The sequence below is a fragment of the Rhinoderma darwinii genome, chromosome 1 (genome assembly GCF_050947455.1).
Source record: "Rhinoderma darwinii isolate aRhiDar2 chromosome 1, aRhiDar2.hap1, whole genome shotgun sequence".
Lineage (NCBI taxonomy): Eukaryota > Metazoa > Chordata > Amphibia > Anura > Rhinodermatidae > Rhinoderma > Rhinoderma darwinii.
In genome coordinates this window covers 495,136,756-495,149,163 of record NC_134687.1, presented here as the reverse complement: position 1 = coordinate 495,149,163, position 12,408 = coordinate 495,136,756, and the positions used below count along the sequence as shown (strand labels likewise).

Here is a 12,408-nt window from a genome sequence, read left to right as displayed (position 1 = left end):
TGAAAAGTATCTCACAGGAAGCCCTAGCGGCCCTGGAAGAGCCGATTTCCCTAGAGGAGTGGTCCTGGGCCCTGAAGGATTCCCTCGGTGGGGAAGGCGCCGGGCCCGGATGGTCTTCCCATTCAGTACTACAAGATTTGCTCAGACCTCCTTGGACCTCACTTCCTGCAGGCCTATAATTCCCTCACAGACGGGTGTCCTCTTCCCCAGGATGCCCTGCGGGCATACATTACGGTCATACCCAAGGAAGGGAAGGATCCCACCAGCTGCCAAAATTACCGTCCCATTTCCCTGCTAAATGTAGATCTCAAGTTGTTTGCAAAGATCCTAGCCCATAGACTTACCCCCCCCCCCTTCTCCACAGTGTGATCCATTATGATCAGGTGGGCATCATGCCCCAGAGGGAAGCTAGGGATAATACTACTAGGGCTATTAACCTGATTTACCACGCGACTGCCTTATCTCTGCCCACGCTGCTACTGTCCACGGACGCTGAGAAAGCGTTTGACAGAGTGGATTGGGACTTCATGACGGCCACTTTGCGGCACGTTGGACTGGGTCCCCACATGATGCAATGGATCTCGAGTCTCTACTCATCTCCGTCCGCCAGGGTTAAGGTGAACGGTACCTTATCATCGCCGCTCTCTATCTCCAATGGCACGCGGCAGGGTTGCCCCCTGTCTCCCTTGATCTTTATTCTGTGCCTGGAACCCTTCCTCTGTCGGGTTCGTTCCAATCCAGATATAGCAGGAGTTTTAATGGGGGGAAGATCGCATAAAGTTGCGACGTATGCGGATGACCTTCTGTTCTTTCTCACTGCTCCCAGGATCTCCCTGCCCAACCTCATGGCAGAGATGAGTGGATACTCGAAGTTGTCTAATTTTAAAATTAATTACTAGAAATCGAAGGCCCTAAACATATCATTGCCACAGTCTCTAGTTGAGGACTTATCGGGGTCCTTCTCCTTCAAGTGGGCTAGAGACTCGCTTCAATACTTGGGGGTCCAGCTCTCCAGGGATCTCTCTCGCCTTTACGCAGTTAACTATCCTCCACTCCTGCAACGGGTAAAGAGCAATTTGGATTCCTGGACGAAGGGCACCTTCACATGGTTCGGCAGATGTGCAATCTTCAAAATGAATATTCTCCCACGAATATTGTACTTCTTCCAAGCCCTACCGATCCACATCCCCCGCACTTTTTTCCGAACTCTGCTGTCCTTGCTCCACCGTTTCATCTGGATGGGGAAACCGGCCCGTATAGCCCGCTCCACACTCTTTCGCTCTAAGAGGGAAGGGGGCGTGGGGCTCCCTGACTTTATTTCCTACCACCAAGCCTCGCACTTGACGCGTATCCTGGACTGGTTTCGCCATACGGAGGCCAAACAATGGGTGTCGATGGAACAGTCTTCTATTACTGTTCCACTACAGGCTCTGCCCTGGCTGGGCAGCGATACCCCTCTGATAGCGAAGGTAGATCCGACGATAGGGCCCTCATTGACAGTAGCGTTAAAGGTCTTTCCTCGGAAAGAGTTCTCCCCATCTCCGTCCCCCATGTTCCCGGTCTTGGGTAACCCAGTGTTTCCTCCAGGGAGGGAGGGGGGTCCTTTTCTGAGTTGGTTGCAGGCAGGCAGGGGCCCCGCCTCCCATTACCTGCACGGGGAGTCATGGATGACCGGCACGCAACTGTTGTCCTTGACAGATCCTCTCCCCCTCACTCCCTGGCAGGTTACTCAGCTGAGACACTTCCTGAGGTCCTTACCTAACTCTGCGGAATATGCACAGGACAAAACTCAGTTTGAACTCCTTTGCGCAGGCTCGGGCTCGATGCAGCACACTCTATCCAGACTATACTCCCTACTGATCTCCCCATCTATCTTATCCACACCCACATATTTGCTACATTGGGTATTTCTCTCTCGGCTGAACAACAAGATAGGGTTTACACGATGACACACAAATCGTCCATGGCCAGCAGGTATCAAGAAGCGGGATTTAAAATTTTAACGCGCTGGTATAGGGTGCCTTCCAGATTACATGCCATGATTACGGCGGTCTCCCCGCTGTGCTGGAGATGTGGTGACTAGGTGGGAACGATCCTCCATGTTTTTTGGGAATGTCCGAGGCTGACTGATATTTGGTCAGAAGTGTGACGCATCACGACGACGCGTAAATTGACTGCCTCGGCAAAGAAGTGCAGGACACTTCTTTGCTACGTAATTTGAGCCGTTCTTCATTGAAGTCAATGAAGAGCACCTCATGATTACAGGCGTCAAAGACGTCTCGCATATTACGAGGAGCAGCATTTACGTCTGAAACGACGCAGCTGTTTTCTCCTGAAAACATTCTGTCTTTTCAGATGTAAAAGCCTCTCATCGTGTGCACATACCCTTAGCGCCTGCGGTGTGCATATGCATTTTCTTGTTACTGGTAATACATTAGTCACGGCAGATTAGCACCTGCATATCTATTTCATGTTTTAGGAGGAGCTGACCAACTCTTTTTGTTTGTAGTATTTACATGGGGCGGTGACTGCTTCCATTTTGGTCGTACTCTCCACCCACCTGTCCTGGGCTGTTTTTAATTAGAACAGAATATATTTGGTTCCTGCCTGGCCTGAGCTCACTGTGGGCTCAGCCCAAGAGAGAGCGGTAAGTCTCCAAAATAGGGATATAATGTTCAGTGTAGGGACCCCCTGACAGAGGTCGCCTTGTCGTGGCAGGTGGGCTCGCACATTTTGATCAAACTGAGCGCTAATAACCTCACATTTATTAAAATAATAACTATAGCAGTAATGCAATAAAAATAATAAAAATGCATGATAAACAATAAGTGTGTGTGTATATATATATCTTAGCGCCTGCGGTGTGCATCAGCATTTTCTTGTTACTGATATCCTGTGGATATGTCATAAATGTCCTTCATAGAAAAACCCCTATAAATGCCGCGATCGCTATTGACCGTGGCATTTAACTAGTTAAAGGGGTTTGCCATAAAACACATGTAGCCCCTACATTTGAGATCGCTGAGGGTCCGCCCGCTAGGACCCCCAGCAATAAGGAGAACAGGGGACCGAATGTCACCCAAAGCGCTACATGAGAAGCCTGGACTTCCGGGTTCTGTGTCTGGCGCAGAAGAATCCCATTCATCTCTATGAAGCTCCCAGACACAGAACGCGGAAGTCAAAGCTTCTCATGTAGCGCTCTTGCTGACTTTCGGTGCCCGTTCTCCTTATCTCCTTATCCTGTGGATAGGGGATGCATATGTTTTATGGAACAACCCCTTTAAACGGCCAGGAACAGCGAAATTGCTGTTCCTGGCCGTTAGAGTAGCTTGTCCGCTGTAAAACACGGCTGACACCTGCAATGTATAGAGCGGGCTCATACGGGCCCAGTGAGAACAGACAAAGCTAGAACGGGGTTTAGGGGGCACCATTCTAGAGATAGGTGTGGGTCCCAGAGGTGGGACCCGCAACTATCTGACATTTATGACATATCCTGTGGATATGTCATAAATGTCTCTCATGGGAAAACCCTTTAAATGCTTTGTACACCTTTGGGGTCATTTTTTTTTTTACTTGATCGGAACTGAACTTAGAAAATTGCTCAGGAGAACACAGGAAATGCTGTCAGCCGAGCTGTCAGTACAGCTCACTGACAGATTCATCTCAGAACGGCTTTGTGTCGCTTCAATGTACTATGATACATAGAAGCTGCACAACTTAAATTATGATTATTTATTTTTTAAACAAAAGTCAATTTCAAAAGTGATTTTATTTACTAAATAAATGCATTAAAAAAATGACCCAATAATTTACATAACCTTTAAGCGTGGAGTCAAACACAGAAGATTTAGCAAAAATTGCAAACATTTCTGCGAATGAAAATCAGTTCCATTCATCTGAATGTAGTTGTTTGTACAGCAGGTTCAAATTCCATTCAGATGAATGGAACTAATTTTTAGTGAGCAGAAATTGTGAATCAACCTTGTCTCTAATCAGTTCGAATGCACAATTGAATTAAGTCTCTTAACTCATCTGGGGTTTCCACTCTGGAAAGTTCATCCATTACTTGCTCTGAAAAGCCTTGCCAAAATGGGCTCTTATGGGCTGCTAAATTCCATGTGGTATCATCTACCTAGCAGCAAAATGATGCTGAGTATTCAGCAATAGAGGATTATTCTTGCCGCTGATTATGCAGTTTAGTTTCAGATGTGGCACAATGATAGGGATAATGAAAAACATGATTCACAGCAGTGATAAAGTCATCCGAATCATTCAGAAGATTACTATTCTTTTCTACATAAGGAGAGGCTTCATTTGTCATTTGTCTTCAGGGTCTGTAGCAGATTCAGAGTCCAGTGACTGAAACAATCAGGCAGGAGGGTGCTAATAGCAAGAGTAGTCAAGTAACAGTCCAGGTTCCGTACACAGAAAAGTGTCAACAAGTTGGAGCGTGAGGCAGAGACGTGGTCAGGAAACATATATGAATCTTCCCCTTTTTTTGCACAAGAATTATATTTGACTAGAGGTGGTTTCCCTGAACACTATCCGGTCTGGAAGAAGCTGCACACTAACCATCACTACGTGCCTTTTCCAGAATTGTGCCTGCCACAGCACAACTCATTCAGGTAAGAATATTACCTGTGCATCTGTTTCACAACTGGGATTACTGTACTATGTGGCAACAATTCTCTGTTTTCTAATAGCTGCGTGGTCAGGAAACAGTTTAAGTTCAGTACACAAATAAGCAGCAACAGGTTGTAGCATAAGGCAGAGACGTGGTCAGGAAACAGTCCAAGTTTGGTACACAAATGAGCAGAGAGGCCGCAAGTAACTAAACTGCAGGCAGGAAGCTTAATAGTCTGGCAATAAAGAAGTACAAGGACCAGACTAAGGGCTCGTTCACATGAGCGTGATATACGTCCGTGCAACGAGCATGATTTTCACGCGTGTCGTACGGACCTATGTTAGTCTATGGGGCAGTGCAGACAGTCCGTGATTTTTGCGCAGCATGAGTCCACTGCGAAAAACTCACGGCATGTCCAATATTTGTGCGTTGTTCGCACATCACGCACCCATTGAAGTCAATGGGTGCGTGAAAATCACGCATGTCACACGGAAGCACTTCCGTGGGACGAGCGTGATTCGCGCAACAGCTGTCAAACTCTGAATGTAAACAGAAAAGCACAACGTGCTTTTCTGTTTTACAAACATCCAAACGGAGTGTCTTAATGATGGCGGCTGCGCGAAAATCACGCAGCCGCGCATCATACGGGGATGACACACGGAGCTGTAAGGTGCCTTTTGTGCACGCAAAACGCTGCGTTTTTTGCGTGCGCAAAACGCACACGCTCGTGAAAACCCGGAGTAAGTCAAAAGGGATAAAACAATCAAGGCAAGGAATCCAGAGAGACTAGAATCAAAAGAACCTGGACAAGAGATTCAGCAATGGAGTTGTCCATATGGAGTTGTCCATATGTCAGATAGCTTAATGTGAAAAGCCACTGTTTGGGAGTCTCACACAGGAGTCTCTGGATTCAAATACTGAAAACACATCTATATAGATCCTTTATAGGGTCTTTATGATTCCCACCAGATTTGATAATATCTATCCGAGTGTGTCAGATACTTGCTTTAGAGGATGTTGGGAGAGGGGATACCAATTTTTAATATGGTGGACCTGATGTAAGGTTCACAATTTTTGGCAGAATCTTATCCGACTAGCCAGGTCCCTATTTCATCTACCCATGTAACTCTCAACCTGTATCCCCAATTGTGAATATAAGCAACTTTAATTCCTTAGAATGGCAGTCATATTACATATTGCTCGGAGATGGTGCATCCCTCACTATAAATGCTGTTAAAGTGCAAATAAATAGGATTAAGGTTTTTGAAAATCTTAATGCAATATGTGCCGCTATTTCAGAGAAACTGTCAACCATTGATTGCCCCCTTAAGGGCCCCTAATATATTCTGTTACTTACAGTTTTAATTAATTGCTCATTGGAAATTGATATCTATTAGCCAGCTGTAGAACCTGCCTACCTTCCCCGTCCTCTGTTTTTGCTAAAATATGGATTTCTGCGCATGGTAGATAAATTAGGATTCTGATATGTTGACTTGTGTACTTCTTTTTGACACTGTATAGCTGATCTTTTGTTTTTGTAAAAATTTCTTTGTACATTTAATGCCATGTTCTATGACTTACTGTCCCCTACATGGGGAACAACTACTGCATTTTGTACCTGCTGTATATTTGCTATAATTTAAAACAATTTGTTAAAACGTAACTATGTGTTTTTTTATGCTCTAGTTAAAGATATACTAAGGAATGCAAAAGGAGGACAGTAACCAAAGGGAATTGTCAGGTAGCGGAGTTCAAGCGGGGAACTCTGACCACAAATGCAGGTTATTCCTCTGTAAATTTGGCTAGTTCCATTCTTAGATAATAAATACAGTGTCACAGATTACATGCAGTCAGCAGAACACAGAGAACACAGTCAGCAACTGTGAGGGGGAAGCTGAGGCAGAACATGTAGTATCTGCAATAAACTGCTTTCAGTTATCTTGTAAGTGACCTTTGACATCCTGCGGTGAGCTCAACTCCGAAGGTTCATGAAACAGGTTTCAAATATTGAACAATGTCATCCCGAGTTTTTACAAAAGAAGAGCCATATTGATACAAATGTACTGCCCGTATATGCTGAAAATAGCCAAAGATACCAAGTGCTGGTTCTGGGCTCATACAGTCGTGTACATGAGCCTTTACAGTATAAATTATTCCATGACTTTAAAAGGAAAGGACCAACAGAATATTTGGCTGATTAGAATAATACCTTGTGCAGGAGACTGTGCAGAGGAATGTGAAATGCCTGAGGCTACACACTAAGGCCCCATGCCCACTTCAGTTTTTTCCTTCAGGATGCTAGCCGATTTTCTGACGGCTAGCACCCTGACCCATTCATTTCAATGGGGCCATGCACACTTCAGTTTTTTGACGGTCCGCTGCTCCGTTCCGATCCAAAGTAGAGCATGTCCTACTTTGGTCCGGGATTCCGTGACCGTGAGGCCCATGCAAGTCAATGGGACCGTCAAAAAAACTGAAGGCACATGGAAGGCATCCGTGTGCCGTCCGTGTGTGACGGAGCCGTTGCCTAGCAACTGCCGGGCGGGCAGTAAAACATAACAGAAATATTACACTAATCGGCAGCCACTTGTCTCTATCAATCACTGATAGAGAAAAGAGGCTGCTGATTAAAAATAAAATAAAAATCAGTTCATACTTACCCGGTCGTTGTCTTGGTGACGAATCCCTCTTCTTCCTCAAGTCTGACCTTCCAGAATGACGCGGCAGCCTGTGATTGGCTGCAGAGGCCGCTGCAGCCTGTGATTGGCTGCAGAGGCGGTCACGTGGGATGAAGCGTCATCCCTGGAGGCTGACCTTCTGACGTCATCCTGATGTGCGTGACTGCCACTACAGCCTGTGATTGGCTGCAGCGGTGACATGGATGAAACATCATCGCTGGAGGCCGGACAGAAGGAAAGTAAGTATGACATTTTTTTTAATTTTTTTTATATTACATTAAAATTGTATTTTCCGAGCGCCGAGCATGGTACTGTCAAGGGGGCTGAAAGAGTTACCGCCGATCAGTGCAGCCCATTAACTCTTTCAGCACTCTGGACAGTACCATGCTCGGCGCACGGAAACGGAAACACGGAGTGCACACGGCCGATAAAACGGACACACGGATCCGTCAAAAACGGCCGTTAAAACCGTGTCGGAAGTGTGCACGAGGCCTAAGGCCTCATGCCCACGACCATAGCCATGTGCACGGCCATGATTTTCGGGTCAGCCGGCCATGGAGTGACAGTCGCGAGCCGCCCGCAAATCGCGGGCTGTGCACATGGCTGCGGCCATTATTTTCAATGAGCCCGGACCATGCACGGTCGTGTGCATGGCCACATGGGAATGAATGGGGCCGCAATTCTCCCGTGGATTTTCGGGGGAATTGCGGCCCGTAAAAGCACGTTCGTGCGCATCCGCCCTATGGCCTCATTCACACAAGCGTGTCAGATTTGCGTCACAAAACGGTCATTTTTAATGCATATGACTGTCCATGTTGCGTCAGTGTATTTTCCATGTGGCATCTGTTTTTCTAGTGTTTTTTTTCTCTTCTTTAGCAACTGATGCGTTAAAAATGGACAGCACACTGATGTCGTCCATGTGATGTTCGTTGTTTTTACACACCCATTGACTTCAATGGGCGACAACATCTGCAAAAACGGACCGGAATAGGACATGCAGTGAATTTCATGCAACGGACACACGCTCTGTGAAAAAAAACATGTGATAATAGCCTCATTGAATTGCTTGGGGCAGCACACTGACGTGAAATACGCTTGTGTGAATGAGGCCTAAAGAGCAGCAGACATTATGTGTGCCTCCTTATGGTGCTCTGTGTGCCACAGTATTACAGGTATTCTCCCTAAGGGTATGTTCACACGCACTGTTTTAAGACGTAATTCGGGCGTTTTATGCCTCGAATTACGCCTGAAAGAACGGCTCCATTACGCCTACAAACATCTGCCCATTGCTTTCAATGGGTTTTACGAGGTGTTATTTTATGCGTCGCTGTCAAATGACGGCGCGTAAAAAGACGCCTGCGAGAAAGAAGTGCATGTCACTTCTTGGGACGTTTTTAGAGCCGTTTTTCATTGACTCCATTGAAAAACAACTCCAATAACGTCCTTAACATACGCCGCGAAAAATGTGAGTTGCTACAAAAACGTCAGATGTATTTTGCTAAGCCGCGTGAACATACCCTTAGAAGCAATACTCCAAGATGAGAACAGCTCTGTAATGCAGCTTTCAACAAGGCAAACTTAAAGAGACTCTGTCACCAGATTATAAGTGCCCTATCTCCTACATAATCTGATCGGCGCTGTAATGTAGATAACAACAGTGGTTTTTATTTAGAAAAACGATCATTTTTAAGCAAGTTATGAGCAATCTTAGATTTATGCTAATTACTTTCTTAATAGACAACTGGGAGTGTTTTTACTTTTGACCAAGTGGGCGTTGTACAGAGAAGTGTATGAGGCTGACCAATCAGTGACCAATCAGCGTCATACACTTCTCTCCTTTCATGTCCATCTGTACTCAGCACAGCGTGATCTCGCGAGATCACGCTGTGCTGTCACATACACCCACATTAACTTTACTGAAGTGTCTTGAAAGTGAATAGACGTTGCCTCCAGCCAGGACGTGATGTCTATTCACACTCCCAACACTTCGGTAAAGTATATGTGGGACTTAATTACAGTACAGCGTGATCTTGCGAGATCACGCTGTGAATGAGAGCTCAGTCCAACAGAAACTTTACCGAAGTGTTGGGAGTGTGAATAGACAGCATGTCCTGGCTGGAGGTGATGTCTATACACTCTCAAGACACTTCAGTAAAGTTAATGTGGGTGTATGTGACAGGACAGCGTGATCTCGCGAGATCACGCTGTGCAGTGAATACAGATGGACATGAAAGGAGAGAAGTGTATGACGCTGATTGGTCACTGATTGGTCAGCGTCATACACTTCTCTTTACAACGCCCAATTGGTAAAAAGGTAAAAAACTCCCAGTTGTCTATTAAGAAACTAATTAGCATAAATCTAAAATTGTTCATAACTTGCTCAAAATGTATTGTTTTTCAAAATAAAAACCACTGTTGTTATCTACATTACAGCGCTGTTCACATTATGTAGGAGATAGGGCACTTATAATCTGGTGACAGAGTCTCTTTAAGATTTTCTTCTGCAGGATTCATTAGCATACAGTGGTATAGTAGGGACTGATAGAATATGAGTGTCCCATTACGGTTCCGTACAACTTGAAGGTTGTGCTGATAAGTAATACCACCATGTATCCTAATAATGAAACATCATATTTTTGCGTCTATAAGGCTTCGTTCACATCTGCGTCGGAGTTCCGTTCATGGGTTCCGTTAGACCTTTCAGTCAGGGGAACCCATGAATGGAAATCAAACGGAAACCATAGCTTTCCATTTGCATTACCATTGATTTTAATGTTAATGCTTCTGTTGCTAATGGTTTCCATTTGTCTCCGTTCCGTAAACGTTTCCTTTTTTTTTGCGGAATCAATACCGCTATCGACTATGCTATTGATTCCGCTGAGAAACGGAAACCTTCCGGAACTGAGATAAACAGAAACCATTAGCAACGGAAGCATTGCAATTAAAATCAATGGTAATGCAAACGAAAAGCTATGGTTTCCGTTCATGGGTACCCCTGACAGAAAGGTCTGACGGAACCCATCAATGGTACCCTGATGCAGATGTGAACAAAGCCTAATACAAAAATAAAAAGATACAATAATTTTACCAGACATGTTTTGCATTTTGCCTGGTGTAACCCTGGCATGTATTTGCCAGGCGTGGATGATCACTATGTGGCACACTGCTCGTGGATTTTTAGTGCAAATCAAATGTCTATGCAATTCTTTAAATGGATGAATTTTTTAGAGGGACTCAGTTGGAAACTATCGTGTGTTGCTAATGTTAAGAATTTGTTAAAAAATCATAACCTATATGACTCCTCTTACAGTTTTAACCATTGGTACACCACTGTGTTAGCTTATAATAAAAAAAAATGACATAACTCTATTAGGATTGGATTAACTCCACCTTGCCATTAGTACGATTTTCCAAAACCTTAGACGTGCTCTAAAATCTTATCTTTAGAATCAGAAATTATGCAAAACGACCCTCAATTATCACAACGTAACCTACTACAATCTGGAAAATACTAACATATTCCGGATAATTTTAATTCACCGCATTTTCCTAGCATTGTTTGGTCTCCCTCATACAAAGACTGCACTGTTATTTAATATATAGCCTTGTATATTTAGCATATGCATGCATAATCTGTACATTTTTCAGGACATAAATAAAGAGGGCATTTACAAAGCAGACGTAAGTAACAATCTATAGTAAATGTTACAGATTGGAGATGTAAAGAAATGCACTAACCACTTTTCTTAAAGAAACATAAGCCTGATCTCAAGACGTTCACACACAATGATCTGTGACATATGAAATATCAGCTCAGACTCACCTTTTACTACACCATAGATCCACTCTAGAAAGGATCGGATTGCAGAATGCTGTACCCTGCTTGTTTTCTTGTCTTTCTGGTCACATGACTCCCCCCCCCCCCCCCTTCAGCCTTCCCAGCAAGAAGAGGAAGAGATTTAAGGTGGAACTGTAAATGCAGCACAATACACAATCAATATGGTGTTGTCTGTTGTTACCTAGCTAAATTCCTCAGTATTCATGGCTATAACTTCAAAGACTGAATGTACAAACAACATAGGAAGAAATGTTCAGCCTCCTGGCTCCTTGAATGTCACAAAATGCTACATAGTTTGAAAAAATTTATTTAAATTATTGGCAAGTGAATTGGCAGCCTCCAACAAATCCATCTTTTATACATGAACGTACAAGGCACAATTAAAATAAACTTAAATTAAAACAAATAAGACACAGAAAACAGATATGTGGATAAAAAAGGCTGCAATGTTTTTATTATCCCCTTCCCGACATTTGCCGTATAAGTACGCCATGGAAAGCTAGTGCTTCCCGCATTTTGCCGTATCCATACGCCAAATGCGTGGCACTGGCTCAGAAGCTGAGTCGGTGCCATCATCGCCGGATGTCAGCGATATCTTACAGCTAACATCCGGCTGTAATGGCGGAGACCGAAATTATCTTCGAACCCCGCCATTAACCCCTTGAATGCAGCGCTCAAACGCAATGAAATTGCGGGGGTTCCGGTGGCTGCAATGGCAACCAGAGGCCTAATACTGGCCTCCTGGTCTGCCTAAGCCGGAAGCCGTTCAGGACCCGCCCGGTGGCGGAGCCTGAACGGCTTCCGTAGCTGCCGGCAAGATGACGCCGGCGCAGGAGCTGAGCCGGCGTCATCAGCGGTGGATGTCAGCTGTATGTTACAGCTGACATCCACCTATAACGGCAGGAACCGGAGCTAGCTCCGATCCCTGCCATTAACCCCTTCGAAAGCGATTGCTTCATCTTAGCGGTTGCTAGCAGATCGCTGCCGATGCTGCTATTGCAACAGAAGACACAATGGTCTCCTGCTCTGCCATTACGGAAGCCGATCAGGCCCCGCCGGGAGGTGAAGCCTAATCGGTTTGCTGTCAGTGAATAACTGACAGATCTAATACATTGCACTACATAGGTAGTGCAATGTATTAGAAAAAAAACCTCAGACAGTTGGACCTTCAATTGAAAAAAAGTGTAAACAAAGTATTAAATAAAAGTGTAAAAAAAGTGTGAAAAAAGTAAAAGTTTGAAAATATAATAAAAGTTTCAAGTAATAAA

At 44.6% G+C, this 12,408-nt stretch overlaps 1 protein-coding gene across 2 annotated transcripts in view; it reads right to left on the bottom strand.

Annotated features, from left to right (window-relative positions):
• Positions 1–11,214, bottom strand: part of TCN2 (transcobalamin 2) — a 54,022-nt gene extending 42,808 nt beyond the window's left edge. For both annotated transcript variants that reach the window (XM_075835566.1, XM_075835577.1), the window contains exon 1: positions 11,126–11,214. The gene's annotated coding sequence lies outside the window, so the exon portion shown is untranslated. The remainder of the gene's footprint in view (positions 1–11,125) is intronic.
• Positions 11,215–12,408: the final 1,194 nt, after the last annotated feature.